This window comes from Ovis canadensis, chromosome 13 (assembly GCF_042477335.2).
Source record: "Ovis canadensis isolate MfBH-ARS-UI-01 breed Bighorn chromosome 13, ARS-UI_OviCan_v2, whole genome shotgun sequence".
NCBI lineage: Eukaryota > Metazoa > Chordata > Mammalia > Artiodactyla > Bovidae > Ovis > Ovis canadensis.
This window is the reverse complement of record NC_091257.1, coordinates 88,461,546-88,473,738: the sequence shown is the minus strand read 5'-3', so window position 1 is coordinate 88,473,738 and position 12,193 is coordinate 88,461,546.

Below are 12,193 nucleotides of genomic sequence, written 5' to 3'. Positions count from 1 at the left end.
GGCGAAACTAAGGCTGTGGGAACACTGTCCGCACTCGGCACATTCACAGATGTTGCTAAGGGGGGTCCTCACTTCCCAGGGCAGGAAGCCGGGGGCAGAGGTTGGGAGAGAAGAGACCCCACTTGCCAAGTCCTCAGAGCCGGGCAGCGGCTGAGTCAGGACTTGAACTCGGAGCTGTCTGGCCCCCAAGGTCACAGTCCTTCTGATACATGGTGCCGCCTTATCAGGAAAGAGGCTGGGGGCTTTATCACCCTCCGGTGGCCTCTCTGGACCTCACTTTCCCCATCTCAAAGCGGAATCTGGGGACGGGGGTTGCTGGGAGGCTGCCTGCCCCCACCCTTGTGACCATCTTATGAGAGGCAGCTGAGAAGTGCTTTGTCAAATGGGCCCTCTGGGGGGATGGGTATTATTGGGGCCACAGGGAGCTGTCTGGCCCTGCGAGGCAGGTGACTCTGCCCCGTACTTGGCATTTTCGGTTCAGCAGCTCTATTTTAAGCCAGAAGAGGTTAGAGTTTGTTATGTGTGTTTCTCAGCTTGGAGGGCCGTCAGCTGAGCAGTCACCAAAAACAGCAACACCCCATGGCACCCCCTGCGGCTCCTCCTCCCTCTGCCTCCCCTCTGCTTTTTCTTTTGGGAAGCTGAGCGGACCTAGTGATTTTCCTCCATCCCTCCAGGTTAGAGTTGCACCCGGGACCCATCAACGAGGCCTCGGATCTTCTTCCAGAGCTGCAAGATTGCCCACCTTGAGGACAATGAGAGAGGTGGCTCCAGTCCCCAGATGAGTCCTTGATGCCTTTCAAAGCACTTCTCATCCCGGATGAGTTAAGATCTTTCTGGAAGCTGTATGAGCCAGGCAGGCCTTGTCATTCCCACATCAGTGAGAGAAATGGGCATAGACAGAGAGAAAAGGCTGCTGTCTAAGGCAGCACGTGGTAGGACAGGAGTTAATAAAGAACACGAGCTTCCAGGCGAGTCAGACATCAGTTTCTTCTTGGGCAAGTGACCACATCTTTCTGAGCCTCAGTTTCCTCATCTGTGACGTGGGGATAAAAGAATCTGCCTCAGGACTTCCCTGGTGGTCCAGTGACTAAGACTCCAATCCCCCCCTGCAATGCAGGGGGGCACAGCTTTGATTCCTGCTTAGGGAACCAAATCCTGCCCGCTGCCACTGAGACCCAGCACAGTCAAATAAATAAGTAACAAATATAAACATTTTTAAAAAAAGCATCTGCCTACCAGTGTTCCTGGGAGGATTCAATGAACGCATGAAGGGGTACTCAGCACAGATAAGGTGCCCAGCAAATGTTAGCACCCCCTCCACCCAATTAATTTCTTCTTTCTCTTTTCTACACTGGTTATTCCCTAGACCTACTGAGATCCTAAGGGATTGATTTTTATAGTTAGGATATAGTTCAGTAATTTTCTAGACGTTCAGAAGCCCTGAGCATTTTCCATGATAAGATCTCTGGTCTCTCTCCTAAAAGAGTGGATTATTTTGGCCTCAGGGGAGGATAGGTATCAGCTCCTTTGAGACGTCAGCTGTGGATTTTCTGTAACCTGAGCACTTCTTAGGGATATGGGCTGCAAGAAATTAAAAGCTGCAGCAGGCTAGCCACTGTGGTCCATTCCATGTGAGCACAACACTCTTGCCCCAGGCATAATGCATGCTCACATCTAGGAGGCCACTCCTGGCATCCTTGCTCCTTTCTGCTCTCTCTCTCTTAGAATGGTGTTTGGGGCTGAAAGCTGTATTTCCCCCAAAATTCATACATTGAAATCCTAATACGGGCTCCTCTGGTGGCTCAGTGGTAAGGAATCCGCCTGCTGATGCAGGAGACACGGGTTCAATCGCTGGTCTGGGAAGATCCCACACGCTGCGCAGCGACTAAGCCCGTGGACCACAGCCACTGAGCCTGTGCTCTGTAGCCTGGGCACTGCAACTCCAAGGCTCATGCACCCCAGAGCCCATGCTCAGCACCCAGAGAAGACACTGCAATGGGAAGCCCTAGCACCGCGACTAGAGAGTCACCCCCGCAAGCTGTGAAGCTAGAGGAGAGCCCGCCCAGCAACGAAGACCCCGCACAGCCAATATGTATACACATATAAATTTAACAGAAAGTTTAAAAAGAGAACCCCAACCCCCCAATGTAATGGTATTAGGAGGTGAGGCTTTGGGGAGGTAATCAGGTTATGAGGGTGAAGCCCTTATGGATAGGATTAGTGCCCTCCGAGGAAGAGATATGAGAGAGCTTGCTTCTTTCCTCTGCTCTCTGCCAGGTGAGGATGCCACGGGAAGGTATCTGCCCTTGAGAAGGTAAAGAACAACCTCCCAGTAACTCCAACCAAATGGCCCCAAACACGTTAGGAATCCTCTGAGCAGCCCTGGTGCATCCCAACAGCTAGAGACACGGTCATGCTCAGACGGCTGTCATAATACTGTCAATAATACTGTCGCCAGCCTGCGAACAATGGTGTCTCCCACACAGGTGTGGCTATGGGCTGATTAAACAGACATTAATAAAGAGAGCTTCCTTGCCTCACTGACTCTGTCAAAGACTGTAGTGTAAGACTTCGAGGATGAACTTATGGTTGGGGGGAAGGTTGGAGGGAAGGGAGAGTTAGGGAATTTGGGATGTATGTGTCCGACTCTGTGCGACTCCATAAACAGCAGCCCACCAGGCTCCCCCGTCCCTAGGATTCTCCAGGCAAGAACACTGGAGTGGGTTGCCATTTCCTTCTCCAATGCATGAAAGTGAAAAGTGAAAGGAAAGTTGCTTAGTCATGTCCGACTCTCCGCGACCCCAGGGACTGCAGCCCACCAGGCTCCTCCATCCATGGGATTCTCCAGGCAAGAGTACTGGAGTGGGGTGCCATCGCCTTCTCTGATAGGTATGCACAGCTATATTTAAAATGGATAACCTGTAAGAACCTACTGTATAGCACATGGAACTCTTCTCAACGTTATGTGGTAGCCTGGATGGGAGGGGAGTTTGAGAGAGAATGGCTATATGGCTGAGTCCCTTCATTGTTGACCAGAAACTATCACAATATTGTTTATTAATCAGCTATGTGCTGTGCTTAGTCGCTCAATCGTGCCCAACTCTTTGTGACCCCATGGAATGTAGCCCACCAGGCTCCTCTGTCCATGGGGATTCTCCAGGCAAGAATACTGGAGTGGGTTGCCATGCCCTCTTCCAGGGGATATTCTTAACCCAGGGGTCAAACCCACATTGCAGGCGGATGCTTTACTGTCTGAACCCAGAACAAAGTAAAAAGTTAAAAAAAAAAAAAAAAGACTGTAGCATAGAGTTGCCTCTGGAAGACACCTGCCCAGCCAGAGACTACATTTCCCAGCCTTCCAATCCAATGGAGTGGGGTTACTTCTAGGTGGGACCTTTAGGAAGGAAGTGAGTAGCCTGGATGGGAGGGGAGTTTACTCTCCATTACTGCCTGCACTTTAGAAGCAGCAGCCTCCAAAGCCCAGGAGCTGCTGGAACTGTAACAAGTGAATCACCTGGCTCATCACGTGAAGGAAAGCTGCCCTCCAACCAGGAACACCTGCCTTGGAATATGAGGTGAGTAAGAAGTAAACTTCTGTTGTCCTAAGCCACTGAATTTGGGGGTTTGCTTGTTACAGCAGCTACAACAAAGTGAACTCTAATGAATAAACTTACCTTCTGGGGCCAGTGCTAGGATTAAATTGAGGATACTCATGTAAGAAACTCTTTTTTAAAAATTTGTAATTGTTTGTTTGTGTGTTTATCTTCGACTGTGCTGGGACTTCGTTGCTGCGCGTGGGCTTCCTCCGGTTGTGGAGGCGGGGTGGGCTGCTCTCTAGGTGCGGTGACGGGCTTCCCACCAAGGTGGATTCTCCTGTTGCAGAGCTCCAGGGCTCAGTAGTTGTGGCGCACGAGCTTAGTTGCCCAGCAGCATGTGGAATCTCCCTGGACCAGGGGTCAAACCTCTGTCCCTCACATTGGCAGGTGGATTCTTAACCTGGACCACCAGGGGAGTCCTCACAGGCTGGCAAATGGGACTTTCCCTGCCGTCCTGTATTTCCAGTTAAAGCCCCAGCGCTGGGACGCAGGATTCTGAACACCCCCATATTCCGGAAACCACCAGACACAGCCTGTGGGGCTTTTTTGGGGATGTTGTACCAGCTTTTCTCCCACTCCGTCCCCACCCCTCAGCCTCCGTGAGCAGAAGACCGGAATTTGAGAACAGGGAGAAAGGATCAACCTTTTCTGCTCCCTCGGGCGAAGAAAGGAACCCCCATCCCATCCTGAGAGGTCCCATTGGTAGAGATTTGGGGTTCCTGCCAGCAGTGGTGAGAGGCAGCTGACTCTGATGGCTAATGAGGCAGGCTTGCAGGTCCGCCCTCAGTGCCTGAGCAGGAAGAAAGTGATTAAGAAGATGGCAGAACAACAGTCATCCTGTACACCCACCACTTGGCCGAGCAAGAATGAGTGAGCTCCCTGTGAGCTGAGTGGGTGCCGGGCCACCTGACCAGGCTCCGGCCCCTGAGCGATGATTCTTGTGCTTGCCAAAACCTGGCAGAAAGAGGCTGGGATATGCGCTCCTGGGGGCAGGGTCTGAGAGAAGTCAGGGGGTTCAGATCTCCTCCAAGTCAGGAGACACTACAGGGCCCCCTGAATAAGCTGGTCATGTGGTCTAGGAACACGAGGCTTTAAACACTTGCCACTGAAAAGGAATCCATCTCCCAGAGTGGACTCGAAGGGAGAGGGGACCAGCTATGTTTTTTCCTTCTTGCCTCCACTGATCTTTTCAGGCATCGTAAACAGGAGAAGCTAGAACTCAGAAGGCGAGGATGGAAAAGGGTTTTAGAGACCCTCATACTCTCTCTGCGTAGGACTGTAATCAGAGATTCAGGGTGAGTTTCTGGAGCCAGACAGCCTGGGTTTCAATTCTGTATCTCTGCCTCACTAGCTGTGTGACCTTGGGCAAGTTACCTCACCTCTCTGGGCCTTAGTAGCTGTAAGATGCCATAAATAATAGTGTGTACTTCATAACCTCATAGGATTGTAAGGTGCATGTAATTAGGCTATTTAGTAGTTTGTTAAATAACAATGCATTCTTGAGGTGAAGGATCAGGCTTGATTTAGAGGAAGTGTTAAATAGTTTATTATTAGATGTTCAATCTGGACTGAAAGGCATGGGGCAAGGAGAGACTTGAATGGATGTGGTCAAAAGCAATGGTTGAAGAAAAACCAGATCCATCTGTGTGTGTCCCTCACCAAGTTCAGACTGCTCACTAAGCCAGTTACACGTGTGAAGTATTTAGGTCAGTTTGGGACACACTGAAACCCTCAAAACATGGGAACTATTAATATTATTCAAACTTGTGCCAGGTCAGAAATCGAATCCTTTCAAAGATTTATTAGTTTTGAGGGATAATAAGAATGGCTATCTTTGTAGTGGCATAAAGCACTTATTCTCATACTTTTGGGGCTTCATAAAACCACCCAGTTGCATAAAATGTTTGTGAATCCAGATCACATTGCCAACTCCATTTGCAAAGTAAAAACAATGGGGGAAATGCACAAGTACTATATTTATACTCCTCATTTCATAAAGGAATGAATTCCATTACCCTTCAAATGAGGAAGGTCGCAAGTTCAGAGTAAAACGCGGTCTTACAGATGGAATACATTTTCACTTGATGAGATTTCACTATGTGGTTCTTATTTTTAGTACCAGTTGAATGGCTGGAGCTTGAAGACCTCAGATATAAACTCCCATAGAGTTTGCACACATCCAGAGCTGTTCTCCCCTGTCATTCTCAAGACTACCCTGTAAGACTGGGACCTTGGTCTACATTTTTTTTTGAGCATCTGGAGGTTCAGGGCTTCCCTTGTGGCTCAGCTGTTAAAGAATCTGCCTGCAATATGGGAGACCTGGGTTCAGTCTTTGGGTTGGGAAGATCCCCTGGAGAAGGGAAAGGCTACCCACTCCAGTATTCTGGCCTGGAGAATTCCGTGGACAGTCCATGGGGTTGCAAAGAGTCAGACACGACTGAGCGACTTTCACTTTCACTTTCATATGGAGGTTCAGAGGTTAGCTGGCTCATTCAGGGTCACCCAGCTAAAACAAAGCCTGGCTTCAGACTCTCCATCTTCCTGATAAAATATGGTCTTTTCCTCCGGTCTGAATACACGTTGGAGGGGCCTCTGCTCTACGTGGTCATCCAGACACGAAGGCTCCTTCTCTTTTGTAACTGTCCTGTCCTAATGCAGAGATTCTTTTCCCAGAGACAATACCCAAGGGATCTGAGGCAAAACTCAGGGATTCCTGAACTTGAAAGGGAAAATATTTGCATCTTTTTGCTGACCTCTAGCTAACACTTGGCACTTCCTTTGATTACTAATGGAGAAAACAAAGTAGTATTATGAGTACCTATTTGTCACCAACAAAATCCCTAGAAATCAACATATCACTAAGTTGTTATTGCAGATATTGCAAAGTACGGTTTATACTATTGCCACTTTGCAATTATGGTAATTATGTAACTATCTCACACACATTTCTGTTTTGGTTACCATATTTCAATAACTTGTGTCCTTTGTAATCCCATGTATTTGATTTTATGTGTTTAATACAATGAGTCTGGGAAGGAAGTTCATAGACTTTACCAGTTGCCCAAGGAGTCCTAGGTTCATAAAGAAAAGTTAAGAGCAATGTTCTAGAGCCTTGAGGTCCTCCATAGGGTCCTCTGCATGTGAGCAGCGGAGGTGGGCAGAGAGCGAGTGTGGAGGGTGGAGAGGGGCAGTATGGTCTGGGTCTGGAGTCATCACCCAGGGCCAGACCTTGGCCACCACGACTGGGAGGTGTGGTCCCTCTCTGGGTGCCCAGAAGGGGAACAATTAGCCAGCTGCTGCACCATTATCACGTCGTTTGCAATGGTTCAAATTCAAGGAGAGACTGGGACCCCTTGTCCCAGGGATTTCCAGTGGGGAGGGCACGCGAAGTAGGCGCTGGACACCAGGCTCCATCTTGCTTATCTCATCTGCAGAGGCAACAAGTCTAGTGTTGCACGGGTGCGGCACGGAGGGCAGTTAGAGTCGCTCTTCTCAGCTCTTCTGCTCCAGCAGGCTGTCTGCTTTGTGCCCCAGGAACCCACAGCCAACAGAAGGCTGAGGAAATCAGGATAAAAATGTACATTCTTGAAAATGTAATTGTGGCTCCCATGTGTGCAGAGTACTAGAGTTTGCTAAGCACGTTAGTAAGCGTTGGGCTTCCCTGGTGCCTAGCTGGTAAAGAATCTGCCTGCAATGCAGGAGACCTGGGTTTGATCCCTGGGTTGGGAAGATCCCCTGGAAGAGGGAAAGACTACCCACTCCAGTATTCTGGCCTGGAGAACTCCAAGCCTGGGCTCACCTTGGCCTTTCTGCAGCACTCCAGGAAGGCAGGGCCAAGAGAATCATCTCTATTGTGCAAAGTCAGAAAATGAACTCACAGAGGAGAATTAAATGCTCAAGGTCACAAACTAGAGGCACAATCAGAGCTAGAACCCAGGCCTCCTGTCACCATTCTGCACTGCCTCACCCTGAGGCCGCGGGTAAGTCCCTTCCCTCCCTCCTAGCCCTGAGGAGCCTCCCTGCCGGTGGCCTCTCGCTGGCTCGTTCACCAAAAGGCCACAAGAGGGCAGCAGTACATCACCGTTTTCTTCTGTTCTTGTATGAAGCAGCGCTATTAATCTTACACAGATTTTAAGGAGGCAGAGGGCTTATTAAACTACAGATTTCCGGGCCTCACTTCCAGTTTTTGTGGGTCTGGTATGAGGCACAAGATATTTGCAATGCTAGTCATGTATGGATGTGAGAATTGGACTATAAAGAAAGCTGAGCGCTGAAGAAATGATGCTTTTGACCTGTGGTGTTGGAGAAGACTCTTGAGAGTCCCTTGGACTGCAAGGAGATCCAACCAATCCATCCTAAAGGAGATCAGTCCTGAGTGCTCATTGGAAGGACTGATGTTGAAGCTGAAACTCTAGTACGTTGGCCACCCGATGCGAAGAAGTGACTCATTGGAAAAGACCTTGATGCTGGGAAAGACTGAAGGTGGGAGGAGAAGGGGACCACAGAGGATGAGATGGTTGGATGGCATCACCAACTCAATGGAGATGAGTTTGAGCAAACTCTGGAAGTTGTGATGGACAGGGAGGCCTGGTGTGTTGCAGTCCATGGGGTCGCAAAGAGTCAGACACAACTGAGCGACTGAACTGAACTAACCAGTTCCCAGGCTATGATGCTTCCAGACTGGGGACCCCACTTTGAGAACTAGCAAAGTTTAGGATTGGGAGCTCAATCTGACCCTCACACACAGGGCCACTGGGAAATCATTGTGAAACGGGCAGCCACTCCCGTTGGTCAGTTGCATATTGACTTTTCCAAGCCCCGTTAAATCCTTTCTTAAAAAGCAAGATATATTTCACTCCTTCAATGATGACTGGGCTTGGTCCATCCCGAGCACAGTTCTAGGTCCTGGGAATCCATCAGTGAATGAAGCAGACAAGTTAATTCCCACCGCTTGTGGAGTCTGGCAAAAAACAGTAAATGTTATAAATAAGTAAGTTACCTAGTATTCTAAAAGGGGCTACGTGCATCTGGGGTATTGAAAGACATATGATATTTCTCAGTGAAATGATGACTTGTGAGTCAAACTTGAAAGAGACCAAGGGGATTCACCATGTGGGTGTCTGGGGGAAGATGATGTCAGGCAGAGAGAGAACAGCCTGTGCAAAGGTCCTGGGGTGCAAGCAAGTCTGGCATATTTGAGGGAAAAGAGGAAAGCGAATAAGGTCGGAGCAGTGTGAGCAGGGAGAGAATAATTGAGGATGAGGACACAGAGGTCACAGGAGCAAAGGGGGAGGGGATGGTAGATCTTGCAGAGGCTTTTCTTTATTAAAATTGTTATTTTTTAATTTATTTTTGAATGCGCTGGGTCTTCATTGCTGCCCCGCAGGATTTCTCTAGTTGTGGCAAGCAGGGGCTACTTCTGCAGGGCTTGAGCTCTTGAGTGCAGGCTCAGCAGTTGGTGGCACATGAGCTTCGTTGCCCCAAGGCAGGTGAAATCTTTCCAGACCAGGGATCGAACTTGTGTCCCCTGCATAGGCAGGTGGATTCTTAACCAGGGAAGCCTGTGCAAAGGCTTTTCTCAGAGTGAAAAAGAGTGGCATGATCTGACATGTTCTAACAGAATCCCTCTGGCACCCTCTGTATGGAGCAAGAGTGAAGCCAGGAGAACAGACGGCTCCCCAGTTATCTGGGCAGAGATGATGGTGGCCCAGTCAGCGGGGAGCAGTGGAACTGGAGAGCGTGGTAAAAGGTCACACACACACACACAGCCCTGCGTGCTGTTTCATAACTAAACCAACTGGTCAGTCTAATTATCCACGCCTCCCCTCTGTCCAGGTGGCCCACACTCTCAACCTGAACTCTTTTCTCTACGTCCAGATCTGTCTCGTCTTTCATCTCCAACTGCCTCTAGCCACACTGCCCTGAGATGACCGCTGCTTCCCCAAACTCAGAACATCTAGGACACCCCCTCCTGTCTGCCACCAATGCAGGCTCCCCTCTGCTCTTCTCAGTTTCCAGTGACGGACCCCCCTTCTCCCCATCCTCCAGCAGAAAGCCCAGGGATGTGTTTAGCATCTTACTTCCCCTGGTCCTCACATCCATCCTTCCAACAAGATCTCACAGGCATGGTCAGGCCCTGCTGGATTCTCTCATCTGCTTCTGTTCCTTCTTTCCCACTCCTACGGGCCTTACCTCTGAACCCTGCCGTGTCTGCATTTGGGGTAGCCTGGTGGCCAAGGCAAGGGCTCTGGAGCAGGACTCTCTGGGTTTGAATCCTGGCTTTGGCAACTTTGAACTATGTAAATGTGGGCTGTTTCTTGAATTTCTCTGTACCTCAGTTTCTCCATTTATGAAATGGGTATGATTACACTTACTTCAGAGCGTTATTGTGAGAGTTAAAGTGAGTTGTTACATAGAAGATGCTTGGAACAGAGCCTGGCATGTGCTTAGCACACAATCAATGTTAGCTCTCATTTTTATTCTTTTAGCAATAAGTCTTTATTGAGTGTCTATTACGTGCAGAGACCTCCATCATGCTTAGAGATAATGTGACCCAGAAGAAACAGCATAGGCCTTGAGTCAGCAATTCTATTCCTAGATGCATACCCAACAGAAATGTTGGCCAATATCCACCAGAAAACATGTACTAGAATGTTCACAATGCCTTATTCATAGAAGCCTCAAACTAGAAACTACCCAAATGCCCGTCGAGGGTAGGATGGATAAATAACATGCGCTCTATTCGCATGATGGAATCTTCTACGGTGAAAAGAAAGAAGGCACTACTGTTACTTGAATATCATGGATGCAATTAACAATATGATGGGGCATGGCTGGGCTGGGTCCCTCCTAACTCTGGCTTCAGTGGGGGTGGCCTGAGTTTCACCTGGTGACCTCTGTTCCCAGCACCATCCCTCTTCACAAACAAGAAGATCCCCAGTCTTTGCCTTCACATCAGTCCCTAACTTGCAAAGCATCACTGAGGCAGGATGATGACAATAGCTTATTTTCAGGTGAACATAAAGGAATCACCCAACATTCACAGCATGTGATGGGCACTCACTCAACGCAATGATGCTGTAGGGTGGGCATTACTACTTATGCCCATTTTACAGATGAAAAAAGCCAAAGCACTAAGAGGTCGAGTCAATGTAATGATAGCTAAAATTTTCATTTAAATCACGTAATACTCTCGACAGCCCTCTGTGTTGAGTAGTGCTATTATCCCTATTTTAGAGACTAGGAAACTGAGGCACAAAGAAGTTTAGTGTCCTGCCTGAGATCACAGCAGACAACCAGCCAGGAACAGGTGGGCAGGTTGGCTGGGCCCACTCTTCATGGCTTTGCTTACTGCTTCTCAGGGCTGAGGTCATGGGCCTTGCAGCCAACCTGGTCCATAGTCCAGCAGCACAACCCCAGGACAACTTCATTAATCACTCTGAGTCTCAGTTTACCCATCTCTAAAATGGGAACATCAGTAGCATTTTCCTTTAGGGATGTTCCAAGGGTGACGTGTGATTATGTGGGTAGCGCTCTTGGCAGAGAGAGCCCCATATGCAGGAATAGTTCAGTGAGGGTCCATGGTTCTCATCCTGGCTCTCAGGACGTTATCAGACTTGTTCCGGGTAATGTGTGAAGAATTTACTAATATAGAACCAGACACACCAAGCTCTCAGCCTCTGAGAGACCACAGGCCCAGCCTGTGGTCAGATAAACTTGGCTTGGACTAAAATCCCACCTAATTGTAAACCAGCTTTTGGACAGATCATACTTCCAAGCTGCTTCCTCTAGTTCTATCTTGTGAAGATTAAATGGTTCCAAACGCTGCCTGTGATTTCTCAAACTGGGGTTCCCGAAGGAGGTGGTACCCAACTGAAGTGCTGGAGGCCAGCGTACTGAGGAGCAGGTCACTGACTGCCTGTGTGCTGGGGATTGCCTGTCGCCCTGCTCGGCTTTGAACCTCAGGGCCCTGCATTCCTGGACTCCCTGGTCTGCCCAGGAGGTTTGACCAATGGGAGGCACTTCTGGGAACTGGGGGCTGGGAGAGAGCAGAAGCCGCGGTCTCTCTCCCGTCTCCATCTGCCTTTTGTTAGGATCAAGGCTGCATCTCCGTGGTGGCTTCCGCCCCCAGCAGACAGCCCTGCAGTGAGTCCATCTTCCACCTTCTGCTCCTGGCTTCTGGGCTCTGCCTTCTCTCTGCCTCTTCACCCTTAGGGCTGGTATTGAGGGAATGAAGCCCTTCATTAAAGAACACCTACTGTATGGCTCTACGTGAAGTTCAAGAACACAACAACACTTCATCTATGATAGAAATCAGAACAGCAGTTGCCCTTGGGGGTAGAGAGGATCACCTGGCCAGGGGAAATTTTCTTTTTTTTTTAAAATCTTTGGCTGTGTCACACGGCATGTGGGATCTTGGTTCCCCTACCAGGGATCGAACCTGTGCTCCCTGTATTGGTAGCTCAGAGTCTTAACCACTGGACCACTGTGGAAGTCCTTGGAGGAAACGTTCTGTGATGATGCAAATGTTTTACACCTTTGCTGAGGTGTGGTCATATAGGTGCATACATTTGTAAAGACTTGTGAAACCATGAGCT